Source organism: Pimephales promelas, chromosome 2, assembly GCF_988280905.1.
Source record: "Pimephales promelas chromosome 2, fPimPro1.hap1.1, whole genome shotgun sequence".
Taxonomy (NCBI): domain Eukaryota; kingdom Metazoa; phylum Chordata; class Actinopteri; order Cypriniformes; family Leuciscidae; genus Pimephales; species Pimephales promelas.
The window spans coordinates 41,700,102-41,716,200 of NC_142770.1; the positions used below are offsets into that span (position 1 = coordinate 41,700,102).

Sequence of the window (16,099 nt, forward strand, 5' to 3'; positions counted from 1 at the left end):
TTTTCAGACATCGCAAAATAAATTGTCATTTCCACAACCGAACAAAAACATGTGTTTTCAACCAAATATGTTGAAATATTTGTAGTTATAAATATATTGGGTTACACATCACACTTGCATGTTTCCAAATTGTAAATTCATTTATTTCTCTGAAATGCAACGGTTAACAAAGTTAACAACAAAAAAACGCTGAACACTAAGCCACTGAAACCTTTCATTCTGTGACGATCACCAGTTGGAGTGCCCCAGAGAATCACCAGAGGGCACTCCACATCAGAACTGATCACTCCCACCAGAACTCCATTTCCCATATGCCTCATCCCGGTGACTGATTACACACACACCTGCACCTCATCAGACTCTCTATTTAAGCCACACTCTTACACTCACCCAGTGCTAAGTATTGCATTGCCACGGCTTGTAATTTCTGGTTTTGATCCTGGTTTGTTTCCTGACTTCTGCCTGTTTGCTGCCTGCCCTGATCTCCTGCATGTTTCCTGACGACTCTCTGCGCTCACTCTCTGATATCCCTGTTTTGCTGTTTCCTGACCCCTGCCTGTTTGATGACTCTAAATAAAGCTGCACTTGGATCTCATCTCGTCTCCAGATTCGTAACACATTCATATTTCTGAATTTTATTATATTTTCAAATCTGATATTTTTCAACTCATATACATATACTGTACCCTTAACTGATAAATAATCAACACCACCACCATCATTACCTTATTTTTTTTTATTTTTTTTATGTTTTACCAAAAAATATTTGTGGTTGTGGAAATGACAAGGGAAAGGCGGGTTATGGTAAAAATAACGTTTCAGATATAGAACCTGTAGTAGAATCATAAATGCATTATGGAAATGCAAAAGTGAGTCATGACCTCAATGTGTAGGACAAAATGAATCTCAAATTCAAGTTTGAAGTTTATTCGTATTTTAATTTCAAACAGGGATAGTGTATTGATGAACAACTGGCCTAACAGCAGTTAATAAAAAAGATAACTCATTCCATGTATGACAAATTATTTGAAACAAAAACAATATCATAAACACAATCATCCTTGTGTTTTCATAAAAAATCCAAATAAAAATTTCTATGAAAATGTGACATGTTTCGTTTCTTGAGTTGCCTAAATGCCTTATTTCTTGCTTTTATAGCTTCTTTACAGTCATTATTCCACCACACTCTTGGTATCTCACTGCTGTACTTTTAGGTTTCACTTCCTCAGCCGACTGAATGATTTCATTAACTAGTTTATTATTAAATATATTTACATCCATCTGATTCTCAACTTGAAGTGTCAAACATCTCTTTTCCAAATTTCTTGAAAACCTTCCCAATTTGCTTTCTCCAGTTTCCATCTAGGAATTCTCTTTTCTTTTTCATAGCATATCTTTATACCAAGTTTAGTCACTACCGGGTAATGGTCACTCCCTACTGTAGTATGTTTGATCACTAACCCCTGCTATTGAACTAGATACAAATGTCAGGTCAAGACCCATTTCTGTGTTGTTTTTGCTATTATATTATGTCCCTTCTCCATTATTAATACACACCAAATTCTTAACATCAATAAATTATTCAATTATTTTGCCATTTGCATCAGTACTATTACCCCCCATAATGAATTTTGTGAATTAAAATCACCACACCATATAAGACTGTCTTGTATTGGTCCAACTACATCCTCTAAGATGTTCTGACTCAATTTTTTACGCAGATTATAATAATTAATTACATCTTTACAACCTCTTTCAGTCCATATTTTATTTATAATTGATTCATAATCTGCATTTATTTTTACTTCCTTATATTTCATCCCATTCTGTATAAACGTTGCTATGCCTCCTCCTCTGCCATATTCTCTGTCATTTCTTATTACATTATATCCATTTATTATGAAATCCAATTGCGGTTTTAACCATGTTTTCCTGTATACATATTAAATGAGGTTTCTCAAAAGTTGAATGCTTTTGTTTGTGGATTGCAAAATAAATTTGCAAGCTGGATCAAGTTTATGGATTTCTGTGCATGTAATTAAAGGTGCAATATGTAACTCTTTTTTTTAACAGGAAAAGAGGAGATGACAGGAGAAGTACAAAACAGAAATGAAAGATCACCTCAACAAGATTGATCACCAGGTAACTTGTTATCATGTGTCAAAGTTACCAATAGATAGATAGTTTAAAAAACTGATTTAACAGATTTAGCCATTTGCTTTTATATAAAGAACATTTACTGAAGATATTTCTGAAGGAATATGAATGTCAAGTATACACTGGCTGATTAGACTGATTTTGGACCTGAACTTATACTGCATACAATACTGATTTCCTATTTAACCCATCGAATTTGATTCAGTGGCTCATTAGAGGCTCTATGACTTCAAACATACATACAAACTCATAAAAAGTTAAAATAATAACAGTGCATTTAAAAAAAAAATAGTTGATTTGTACCCATTTTTTGTTAGACCACAAATATTGTGACTCACGAAAGCAAATTGTCCTGGAAGGTCTCCCATGTTTCTCTGTGAAGATTTCTCAGCACTTTTTAAAACAAGTCTGGTGAGTTTCATTACTTAAAAAGATATACAACATATTGCCACATGACCATTGCCACATGATTTTTTGTGTTAACAGCAAACAGATTGTTTTAATGATTCATTGGTTTTTGATTCAACGTGATTAGGGTCTATGACTAGTTTTTATACTTTTACTGTAGGTGAAATAACTTATTGAGGGCAGTACTATATTGAAAAACTAACAATTGTTATTTGTGTGTATTAAAATGCATTTTCTATATAAAATGATACACATCTTGCAGTTTCTGGAAGTGGGATGCAAACTTATGGGCACATTGTAAAGGATTATGGTACTTTATGGTTCCTTAAAGGGTTTGTTCACCCAAAAATGAAAATGGTGTCATTAATGACTCTCCCTCATGTCGTCCCAAGCCCGTCAGACCTCCGTTCATCTCAGAACACAGTTTAAGATATTTAAAATTTAGTCTGAGAGCTTTCTGTCCCTCTATTGAAAATGTGTGTACGCGGTATACTGTCCTTCCTTGTCCAGAAAAGAAATAAAACATCATCAAAGTAGTCCATGTGACATCAGTGGGTTAGTTACAATGTGTTGAAGCATCGAAAATACATTTTGGTCCAAAAATAACAAAAATTACGACTTTATTGAGCATTGTATCGTCTTGCGGTTCTGTTGTGGATCAGCGTTCAGTGACGCTGCTAATGTATATTTTTTTGTTGTTTTCAAGTGATATTGATTTATTCTTTATTATTAGGAGAAGACTCCAGAGGACAGACAGACCAGAGAAGGTGAGGATCCTTGTGGCATCTGAAGATGATGTTGTGTTGGAGGAAGTGACTGTTTTGAGAGATGCTCCAGACTTGCAGTCTGCACTTGCAAACCTGTTGGGCCTTCTTTTTGCCTTGGACTTTGAATACCCAAAAGAACTGAAAGACACTTTGAGAAGGTGTTCATGGAGAGTTCGGCTCATTGCTCTGCTACGGTACAGTCTCTAAAATCTTAGAAAGTTTTTACTGTGACGGTGCATTTGTGAACTTGAGGCTGTGATAAACATTGTGCCACTGTTTGTGCACAAACGTTAACTTGCACTTATAAATAGAAAGATGCTCATTTTGTAACATGATTGAACATTTAATGTATTTAGGATTACTTGATTGTGATAACACTTTGAATGTTAAAGGGATAGTTCACTGTGAAATTAATTGTTGGTATGTTTTAGATTACCTCAAGGGCATCCAAGATGTAGGTGTGTTTGTTTCTGCAGTTGTTTAATTTGGACTCTGTGCATGATCTTTGAGGTGGTGACCATAGACTTTAGGCATTATATGACTGATAGACAAGAACGGTTTGACCTAAAAATATCAAATTTTAAACTACTGCTCCACAAGTATGAGCAACTGGTCTTCTGCTGAGGCCAGAGTCTGCATTGAAGATTACCTTGATCAGATCAACAACATATGACAGAAGATCCAGAACAGAAGTGTAGAAACTGCTCAGCATTTCTGACATAACGTTGAAGATGATTGAATACGATCTGATCTGAGATCTGAGAGAGATTACCTGTGATGTTTGAAGTCGCTGTGATACTTTTGTGCTTCTTTGTGTCATAGAGAGACAGGATACTTTCCTGGTCTGGGACATTCAGCAGTGCGAATGGCATGGTTTTGGAGAAGCATCTATTATATATTTGGGCTCTTGAAGAATTGCTTGTTTGTGTGGCAACTTTCATGGTGTTTGTTGGAGGGATGCAATGAGAGCCCATTCTTGTGAAGAGGTCGAGCAAATCCTCTTCATCACTTCATTCCTCCAGTGTGTCTTGACCAGCCTTTGCAACCGCAGATCGTTCAGTCGAAGAGAGGGAGTTGTGGAAAGATGACATCATGACATCATCACTGACTGAGTCAATGCTAAAATGAAAGCACTGGAAAGCGTCACTGGCAGAACACCGAGGTCAAGTCATCCTTTTACCAGATCCTTCAACTGACTCCCATTCAGCGTCAGAGAAGTCTCAGTCTAGGACACACTCATCTTCCCCTTCACACTGTTCAAGGAACTGATCCCAGAATGCAGTGTGAACTTCTCTGGACACTCCAGCATCATCTCCAGCATCTCATTTACACACTTCATCTTCAGAGTAGATTGAATTATAACACAGCCAAAAGATCTTCCACAACCTTTACCCTGTGTATTAAAGCACATGATGTGGATCTGCTGAGTTTCCAGATCAAATTGTTGGAGAAAGATGGTTTCTTGAATGTGACGCAAATCTTCTGGAGCTGAAGGGATTTCCCATTTAGAAAAAGGGAAAAACCATTCAGAACTATTGTATTATTCAATTATTAATTATTACATTTTCAAAAAATTATTTCAGTTAATCTGAACAAGATTTTCTTTTGTGTCAATGTAAAGTGAGACATTTATATATAATTACAACAAATTACAAAGTAATCAACTTTTAAAATAAACTCTGTATCAAAATTATAATGACACTTCTTCTCAATGGCTTTGGCACAAAACAGACTTAACACTCTCTAAACTGTATAATTATAATTGTCATAACTGTTTGCTGGACCGTCAGATCTCTACAGTTTATTGCATGTCTGCAAATGTTGTTACTCACCCGAAACATCGCTTTGACTCAATTCTCAAATTAGACTTTTTCCCCTCAAAACAATAAGTTGTCTTGTTCATCAAAACTGATAATTGGTCACATTTATCGAGTGCTTTTCTGTGTTTAAAGCGCTCTACATGGAAGAGGGGAATCACCTCAAACACACCGATGTGCATCATCACCTGAGTTCAGCTTTACAGAGACAATAGGAGATTACAGGAACACAGATTGTGTTGGATTTACAGCAGCGCTAGAATAAAGTTATTGTCCAGTTAAAGTTAGTATTGATTGATCATTAGTTATTAACTTAGGGGGCGCCAACACGACACCGTTATAACAGAAACTCCCAGCCGCTCATTTGCATAATAACAGTGTCTGGTGTCTCTAATACAAACCTTACATTCATTAAAAAACTAAAACATGTAAAAAGTGTTTTTATCATTATGTGAGCCACACTGGTCAAAATGTTCATATGTTTTTTTTTATTTGTAATAAAAAATGAATAACTGAAAATAAATATTTTATTATATACAATATATACATATACTTCTATCTATTTGTTATTGCCATGTCAGTTTTGTAAAGGCCACGACGGTTCCAACTCCAGTGAAGTTCACTTCATTTATTACAATTTATTAGAATTTAGTTTCAATACTTTAGCTCTACGCTTAAACTGAATTTAGATTGTGTTCCTTATTAGAAAATAATCCTAAATATTGATTATGACTTAAGTTATATCTTTGATTATTCTGAGTGTCCAATACTTTCAGTTATTATTTGATTCTGGACCCAATGCCACATGGAGATCCCATCAGCCTGATTGTGGATCTCACGGACACACACTTGTCAGTTTTGGCTTTAGTCAGTGTGTCCAGGGTTGGCTAACACCTCTTGAGTCGGTTGCCGACTGCTCACTCGTACAGAAAAGTGTGTTTTATTTAGACACTTCCGTACAACTTGCTAAATCAGTGACAGTGAGAAATCAAAAGCTCTTCAGATTCAGACGTGCCAACCATACATGTACCGTTCATACATCGCCTTTAGTTTGACCTATCCTCACTAAGATCTGTGTAGATCACCAGCCTCCTATAATCTAATACAATAATGACTCACAATAAATCAAGATGCAACATTTATTTTCAGATCAAATTGTTCAGAAGTTGTGAAGAGTTTGACAGTTTCATTGAGAATCAACTCATCAGTTTTGATCAACAAGCCATGAGCATTTATTTATTATCTCTTTTACACACATGCTAAAACACACGCGATTTGATTAAATCAATACAAAATTCAAATCTGATATGAACATGAAAATAATTGTTTAAAAATATGAACCTTTTGTTGTGAGGAAAAAAAGTCCAATTTGAGCCGAAGCGATTGAGAAAAACTGTAAAATAACCTTTTGATCATTTATTTTAGTTCGTTTTGGAGCATTTTACTTTGGTTTCAAGTTTTCCAAATGTTTTCCTTTACTATATATGTACTGTGCAACAGCATGTTAGTATTTCCACACACAGAAAAGTGCTTTAAGTCATTATTGATATATTTTTCTGTAGTGTGTCAGTAGGAAATATCAGTGAACATTTCCAAACTTTCCTTTCTTCATGAATTGTAATAATCCAGTGAGTTACATAAGTTACAAAACTTACATATTGTTCCCTTATACCTACACGGAAGTAGGCTACACTATAATTACAGAAACGCACATCGTAATTTCAGTGTACTTACGAAGTTATTTGCAGGTTGTATATCTGCTTGTTACCCCTTTATTACCCCAAACTTAACATATTGTTCCCTTATACTTACACGGAAGTACACTATAATTACAGAAACGCACACCGTAATTTCTGTGTACTTAGTTGTTTGCGGGTCGTAAAATAAAGTGTTACCGATTCTCATGTACTTTCTGTGAACAACGGGACACTGGAGTTGATAATTGAGTAATGACTGAAGATATATTTCCCTGACACAGTCCAGTCTCCATTCTTCATAATTGCACAGAATGAAAAACTGAATTTACATTAAAACTGTTCCAGTAAAAAATGACTATATGGTTTATTCAGTAATACTTTACAAGATTCACTAGTTAACATTAGTTAATGTATTTACTAACATGAACTAACAATGAACAATACATTTACAGTATTGATGAATCTGTGTTAATGTTAGTTCATATAAATCCAGCTGTTCATTGTTTGTTCATGTTTTTCACAGTGCATTAACTAATGTTAACTAATACAACCTTTAAGTTTAATAGCGTATTAGTACATTTTGAAATGAATATTAGCTAATTATTGTTAATTCTTAGTTCATGCTAACTAATTAATGTTAACTAGCAACACATTCTCACCCCAAGGCGTCACCTTTGACCATGCTTCAATATTTGACGTTTTAGGCGCCCTTTAGCATCACTTACATGACGCGATCCTACGGCGTCATCTAACTGACGCTAAAGGGCGCCTAAAGCGTCAGATATTGAAGCATGGTCAAATGCTTGGGCTGTAACTAATGAACCTTTTTAAAAAGTGTTACCGTTTGTTCTTGTTTATTGTGTGTATGATCTATAGAGTCTTTGTATATTATTGTGTAATACACACAATAAATCTAAACAAACAAAAGTAAAATCTTATATAAATCTGCAGTTGTGTGTATTTTGCAGTGTCAGTGCAGGTATATGAGGACTGATGATCTATTATGTAAAGGGCTTCACATGACATGAACATGTTGAGTCTCTTACCAGCGGCGCAGGATTACTGAAGAGTGGCGACGCCTCAGTTTCAGCTTCATTCAGCTCTGCGTTCTGGAGGATACACACACACACACACACACACACGCAAAACATACAAGTGACACACACTGTTACAAACACATAAAGTGTCACTGTAGATCATGTAACAGTTGTCTAGTGAAGAGTGAGAAGCACAAAGCGGGACATCGTATGTATTGCGACCTTATTTTCTATTATAATGAGGATATACATTATAGTTTTAAGGTTATTTTATAACTCCCGTTTAATGCTTTTAGTCTGAATATTTCCTTTTTCCACATCTATATTGAGACATTTGGTGTATTAGGAGCACATTTACCAGTGTGATGTTCTCGTTCAGATGTCATCACGATTGCTTGGTTTTCATCTGTTTGTCCAAGTTCATCACCTTCATCATTCACTCACCTGTGTCTTCCTCATCTTCATCTCCAATGGTTTCTAATGTGTTGATGTGTAGTGGAGGAATCTGATTGAATTCCTGCCTCGTTGTTCATCACAGAGCTCATGTGAATGCTGTGGACTCTTTTGCACACTTCTCCTCGTCACTCGAGGTGTGTGTGAGTGTGTGAGACTGTGTGTGTTCTTCTGGGAACATTTGCTGATGAACGGGAGCGGTGTGAAGTGCTGGTGTCTCGACTCTCATGGTCTCTAAAGTCAAACCGCTCTGAGGAACATCCTCCATTCCTCTATTTCTCTGAAGAACAGGCAATAACATTACATGATGAACTCAGCGATTCAGATAAATCAGTGATATTATCAGACAATCGGCTAAATTAACCACATTTACAACAATTCAGTCTCTGTATTTAAACATGTGTGATTTTACTAACCTTCCTCTTGGTGTCTCTTTTAGATAAAAGTCCGTCATCAATAAATGTGTGATTGAATCCTGTGAATCACTGTCACATCCATGCAATAACAGTTCAGCAGCCGGTCTCTCAGTATCACTGTCTAATCAAGTGTTGAGTGTTCATTATATTCCTCTTTTCTCCATCAGATAAAGATTCTCCGTCTGTGACACCTCCTGTTTAGTGCAAATGTCAAATCTCAACATCTTCAGTTCGGTTTGTTCATAAAGATATCCAACAGTGCTATTTAAGGGAATTTGGTTTCTTTTAAAATCACAAACAGGAAAAGTGAAGTCTGTTTTTGGACATTTTGGTGACCATTTGGGAAAAAGGTTCTTTCCCATTTCCATGATTTGTAAAAACAGTTTTCTTCTTCTTTTCATCCGTCACATGTCTAGTGTCGCCACCATTACCGCTCCTCACTTGTTGGTCTCCATTATGGCAGAAGTGAAGACATCCAATTTCAATTCTTCTGGAGGTTTTTTTTGCAGATTCATTTTTGTGTCTTTCCCAAAAAAAATTTTCTATTAGGGAAGACACATGCTTTAACATTCAACGTTTTAGCTGAATTTGATCCCAATTTTCTTGCTTAAGTTTTATTTCTCCCTGGGCCTGAATATGTGAATTATTTATTTTATTGCATATCAGAATTCACAATTGACCTTGTAATGCATAAATCATTTAGTTAGTTCACAATTTCATAGAGAATAAAAATAAAGAAATATAAAGAAATCAGACTGATCTCATGAAGTAGCGTGTGTATGACACGCCAATTCATATTTCCATTTTTGGCGTGCTATCAAGACGCATAATCGCCTTTCAGCGTGTTTATGAACGCCGTTGACTTAACGTTATATAAATATATGACTTACCTCAACCCCCTCCCTAAACCTAACTGTCACTGGGGTTAATGGCATTTATGACTGGAGATTTGACGGCGTGTACAGACACGCGGAATGACGCGGACGTTAATGGCGTAGACATATACGCATACACGCGGATAGCTCAAAATGCGTAGAGATAACACGCCACCTGACTCGAAAGTGGTGTATATGTTTACGCAAAAGTCATGATGTCATATACATCAGCCAATAGAGAATTGAAACACATATCATATAAGTAACAAATAATCTGTATAAAAATGATAAACAACATAAAAGTACACAGCCAGAGTATCAGAAGGTAAATATCAGTTAAATTAATTATAAAGTTAAATTAGAGAAATATTGCATACATTCTGATGATAATTTACCATTTAATCCAGAAATACAGTCTATATAATTTAAGCCAAGTTTAAAAACATTGAAAAGACATTTGTTCTTCATAAATTTCGATTTATGAAAACAATATAAATGTACGTTTTACCAAAGTGTCCATTAATAAAACATTGTATATCATTCCCCAGAGAAGAGCATGTGAACATCTGTAGAATAAAAGCTGCATTTCTCGTCTACAGTCGGGATACATTTCCAAATAATCTTGTTACAGGGGTAATAGTGCTGAAGAACTTTAAATGATATTTCTTTTACTTTGTTTGTAATTATAAATGTATGTGGGTTACTCCATGCTCTATTCCCATTAATATTTCCATACAAGGGACCATTTGTACCTGGAGGCAGGGAGAGATTTCACACATAAAAGCTTTTTATTACTTTGTTGTTGATTTTTCTGTCTAGAAAAGATAGACTATTTATTGAAACACTGCTGGAGAAAAATACATTAATTTGATCAAATCTGTCCATCTCTAAGTAGGGTGATGATCCCATGGGGTTTAGCTCTGGATATTTTATTAGTCAAAATGTTTTTCCTGATTTTATGAGGCTTCTTCCTCCATATAAAGTTAAATAATAGTTTGTCTAGATTGGCACTGTCACGGTGCGGGTGCAGGCAGAAGAGGACAAGGAGTCAGGATTCCAATTACAACAATATTTAATCTAAATTCAGGACGGAAGACAGGTTACAGGACCACGCAGGGTAACATTCAACATTGACCGACAATAACTGAATGAAACAGAGGGAACTAAATACAGGGAGGAATCAAACATAACGATGTGAAGACAGGTGATACTGATGAACAAGACGAGGAACAGGTGGTTGATGAGGGAGTGAGTTCAGGAGTGGAGACAAGAGGATCCTGGGAAGTGTAGTGCTGATGACAAGACAGGACGGTGCAGACGAAGACTGTGACAGAACTCCCCCCTCCCGGGAGGCGTGACCTCACGCCGCAGAACAGAGGAAGGAGGGGGAATGAACTGGGGGCTGAGCGGGGGGTGGCCAGGGCGGAGCAGGCTGAGGGCGTAGCCAGGGCGGAGCAGGCTGAGGGCGTGGCCAGGGCGGAGCAGGATGAGGGCGTGGCCAGGGCGGAGCAGGATGAGGGCGTGGCCAGGGCGGAGCGGGATGAGGGCGTGGCCAGGGCGGAGCGGGATGAGGGCGAGGCCAGGGCGGCCATGGCGGTGAGGTCCCTTCGGGCGGCCATGGCGGTGAGGACCTTTTAGGTGGCCACGGCGGGGAGGACCCTTCAGGCGGCCACGGCGGCGAGGACCCTTCAGGCGGCCACGGCGGCGAGGACCCTTCAGGCGGCCACGGCGGCGAGGACCCTTCAGGCGGCCACGGCGGTGAGGACCCTTTAGGCGGCCACGGCGGAACTGAAAGGCCGAAGAACCATGGCGCCAACGAAGTCCTGGCACGCTGAAGCCACGCCGTAGAGCCACGGGACCGAAGAGGCGACGCGGGGACGGGTGACCGGAGTGACGATGAGGCGAGGGAGGCCGACGGGGAGACCAGAGGAAGGGAGGAGTCCAGGGATGCCGAAGGGGTGCAGGGTGAGGGTGCAGCCCGAATCCCGGAAGTCCGTGGCTGGTACTGGGCGCCGAGCAACGAGGGCCGACCTGGCGTGGCGCTCGAGCCCAGCGGAGCTTCCGGGCAGACGGACTGCGGAGGCGATGAGGGAGTGGTGGGTCTAGGTGAAGGCGGAGGGCTGACAGGGTGAGATGAAGGTGTGGGCTCTGAGGACAGAAGTGTAGACCTGAACTCGGCCTTACTGAAGGGGCTTGAGTGAGCAGAGGGGATGACCAGCAGTGGTGGATGAACAGTCCAAAAGTGATGGTTAGGAGGAGGTGGGAGAGGGAGGCTGGGAGGGACCATGGTCTCGGGCTCTGGCTGGACGATCTCGGGCTCTGGCTGGACGGTCTCGGGCTCTGGCTGGACGGTCTCGGGCGCTGGCTGGACGGTCTCGGGCGCTGGCTGGACCACTGGGCCCCCCCCCCAAACATATTTGGGAAGAGTCCCCAGATGAAGGGCAGATGGGAAGTGGACGGTCTCGGGCTGGGCGAGGCTGGGCGGGACCAGCGGAGGAGAGAGCTCGAGCTCGGCGGGGCTGGACGGAACCAGCGGAGCGGGGAGCTCGAGCTTTGCCTGGCTGATGGTGAGCGCAGGCTTTCGAGGGACGAGACGTAACCGGGGTCGCAGGACCGGGTAGAGGATCCCTCGGAACATCACGGCGTCCATGTTGCTTTTGGGTCGGTCAATCTGTCACGGTGCGGGTGCAGGCAGAAGAGGACAAGGAGTCAGGATTCCAATTACAACAATATTTAATCTAAATTCAGGACGGAAGACAGGTTACAGGACCACGCAGGGTAACATTCAACATTGACCGACAATAACTGAATGAAACAGAAGGAACTAAATACAGGGAGGAATCAAACATAACGATGTGAAGACAGGTGATACTGATGAACAAGACGAGGAACAGGTGGCTGATGAGGGAGTGAGTTCAGGAGTGGAGACAAGAGGATCCTGGGAAGTGTAGTGCTGATGACAAGACAGGACGGTGCAGACGAAGACTGTGACAGGCACATTGTAACTTGTGAATTTTTGAAAATATTTTGTAATTGTAACAGAGTTCATTGTTATAGGAAAGAGGAGGCGGGAACCAGCGAACATTCAACACTTTTAATAAGAAAATAAAACATCTACAAAAACGAAAGTGTAAGCCAGCAGCCCCTCGCGGACGACAGAAACAGAAGTTCAGGCCTGTTCCTCTCTCAATCTCATTTTATGCTTCCGCTCCTCCGTGAGAGATACGAGAGATACTGTGTGTCGCTCATTATCAATCACACCACCGTCCTCACGCCGTTCTCTCACGGCCCTCGACCTCGTCCTGCTCGCCACAGCAATGTAATCGGGCCATATTTGCTGTCATGTGTGGGCCACTTTAGGTTCACTCATAGGCGTCCCCACCAGATTTCCTCATGAGTCATTCTGTACCAGCGCTGTTTTATTTTCTAAAAAACCTCGAGCTCAATTTATCCGTTCTGCTGCTGTGCTGGCTACACACTTCTCTGTTCATAACACTTCAACAACTTTAATCGTTTGATGATCATTGTTTAGGTAAACCACGTGAAGCTTTTTCATGTTAGGACTTATATATAAAGCCCATGAGAACCGTGAGGAGTCGACAGCCGCTCCGCTGCCCTGCTGAAAATGTGAAGCAGAAACACTTAATGTCAGATAACGATAATAATTGGACTTTGGGTTTGATTTATTTACTGTTTTCAGTGGTTATGAGGAGCATAAGAGAGAAAATTAGTAATCATTGTTTAGGTACATTAAACCACATCACATCATATTGTAAACATGGACAGCTATTTGAAGCAGAATAGTGGGTCATATATGTATATACTTTTTAAAAATTTCTTCTTCATAAAACGAGTCGGACATCATCATATTTTTGTACATATTTTTATTTATTTGCATTAGTAATCATCGTCATTGTCAATAAATCATTGCGTCATTTGCATCGTCTTTCAAAACATGACCTGCGTGAAAGAGAAAAATAAATGAATGTGTTTCTGTCCCCAGCACATTTCAGACCACACTGACGCCCATGGGTTCACATTCAGATTCACAGTGATTACTGTCCCTCATATTTGATAAAACTGGCCCTGATTTGTTTTAAGATAACTGGGTCACATTTGCTGCAATATATGTGGGTCATATTTGGTTTACACCCAGATTAGTCATTGTCAATTGTGCCACATTTTTGCCATAGGTGGCCCACATTTGGTTTGTGATATTTGGACCATATTCATTATTTATCATATGGGCCACTTTAGGCCCACATTCAGATTACACATTGCCATGATTACCACATCTTTGCCTAAAAAGGCCCACATGTGATTTAAAATATTTGGGCCATATTTGCCATTTTACATGTGGGCCACTTCAGGCTCACACACATTTTGTCGGGCCATAAGAAGGCCTGCAGTGCCGCATCATCGCCTGAAGTGGCCCACATCCGTCTGCTATCTGAGGAGCGAGTGAAACACACACAAATGCTGTTAACTGGGGAAAATGTTTAATCGGTCTGTAGAGGAGAAGTAGGGTGACCATATTTTGATTACCAAAAACCAGGACACTCGGTCCAGCAAACACATGGGCCAACTCAAATACTCGAAGTTTACTCAAAGACACCTTATTAATTTCAATACATTTAAAGGAACACTCCGACTTTTTGGGACTTTAGCCTATTCACCTTACCCCCCAGAGTTAGATAAGTCCATACATACCTTTTTCATCTCCGTGCGTGCTATAAGTCTGTTTGACGCACCCACCGCTAGCCTAGCTTAGCACAAAGACTCGATGTGACTGGTTGCAGCTTTCATACTAATCCAAATGAGTGGCAAAATAACGCAAACGTTTTCCTATTTACATGTTGTGATTTGTATAGTCACATAATGTACAAATAACAAAGTCAAATGAGACACAGACATCTTTTAACCGTATAAAACCTGGGAACTATTCTCTGAAGGCGAAGCACTGCTACTTTGACGGCGTAATAACCGCATTACCGGAGACACGCTGTGGTGAGGAGCGGAGAGTTCGTTCGGTGTTTGGGTAATAGAGTCAGCAATTTATAAATAGTAAAAGCATAGTTTAGAGTCATGGGTTTTCGCTCTATTGTAAATAGCTGCGACTGTAAACAGGGGAGGTAACCATGTTTCACAGAATTCCAACTAAAAACGCTGACTGGATGAAGAAATGGCTAACTTACTCTGGATATTTATCCAAACACACCATAAGATTATCAAGGGACATTATGTTTGCTCGGTACATTTCAATGAGGACGACTATTTTGAAAAAATGGAATTTGCCACACGGACCATAATGTGCTGAAGGATACGGCCATCCCATCGATAGCACAGACAGGACAAGTGGATCACCTGCGGCTGAGGTAAGTGTTTTTAGATGACCTACTGTAACAGTGCCATTAGCCAGAGCTAATGTAACGTTAGTGACACTATTATATGATTAGGGTATGAATATGTTTTTATCTTGATGCGGTGCGGACGCGCTTGGGAAAAAAAACGAGCGCGTTCACCGCGTTGAACTTGCACCCTGCGCGCCTGGTAGCCTAAATTTGAAATAACCATGGAAATAACGAACTTGAGCGTGCAAAAGGGTACGCTAGGCTGTGAGTTCATTGTGCAAAAACAATTTGTGCTATTACTTTCCCCTTATTCTATCCTATAGTAATGCAATACTGTATATTATATAGGCTACTGTTGAATACATTTGGTTCAGCTAATAAATTGCATTTAAAATATATTGATTCCTGTAATAATAATTATTTATTCATGTGATATTTATAAATCTGGGTGCGTTTTTGGTTGGAAATCAATGAAACATGGTACCTGGTCTCCCCTGTTTATTGTCACAGCTCATACAATAAAGCAAACACCCATGATAAACTATGCTTTTCTATCTAATGTTAGTAATTGCTGACACTTTACTGCAACACTGAGCGAACTCTCTGCTCCTCGTCACGGTGCGTCTCAGGTGATTGTTATCACTCTGCCCAAGTAGCAGTGCTTCCCCTTCAGAAAATATAGTATTTATACGGTCAAAAGATGTCTGTGTCTCATATGGCCTTGATATTTGCACAGTCTGTGACTATACAAACCACAACATGTAAATAGGAAAACGTTTGCGTTATTTTGTCACTCATTTGGATTAGTATGAAAGCTGCAACCATTCACATCCAGTCTTTGTGCTAAGCTAGGCTAGCGGTGGGTGCGTCAAACAGACTTATAGCACGCACGGAGATGAAAAAGGTATGTATGGACTTATCTAACTCTGGGGGGTAAGGTGAATAGGCTAAAGTCCCAAAAAGTCGGAGTGTTCCTTTAAAGTAGGTTATGCCTCCTCTGTATGGATAGAAAATTGTTATATTATTATATGAAAACAGAACAGTTGGTCACCCTAAGAGGAGAAGAGACTTCATCCACTGAACAAAGACAATATACTGTACATCAGCAACACACACACACA

The 16,099-nt window shown here is 39.7% G+C and overlaps 1 protein-coding gene and 2 pseudogenes across 1 annotated transcript in view; all 3 read right to left on the minus strand.

Moving 5' to 3' along the window:
- Window positions 1-16,099, minus strand: part of LOC148997427 (NACHT, LRR and PYD domains-containing protein 3-like) — a 280,163-nt gene that overhangs the window by 135,363 nt on the left and 128,701 nt on the right. The gene's annotated exons all lie outside the window — the stretch shown is intronic.
- LOC148997428 (uncharacterized) lies at window positions 3,913-8,348 on the minus strand (annotated as a pseudogene).
- Window positions 8,425-9,326, minus strand: LOC148997429 (uncharacterized; annotated as a pseudogene).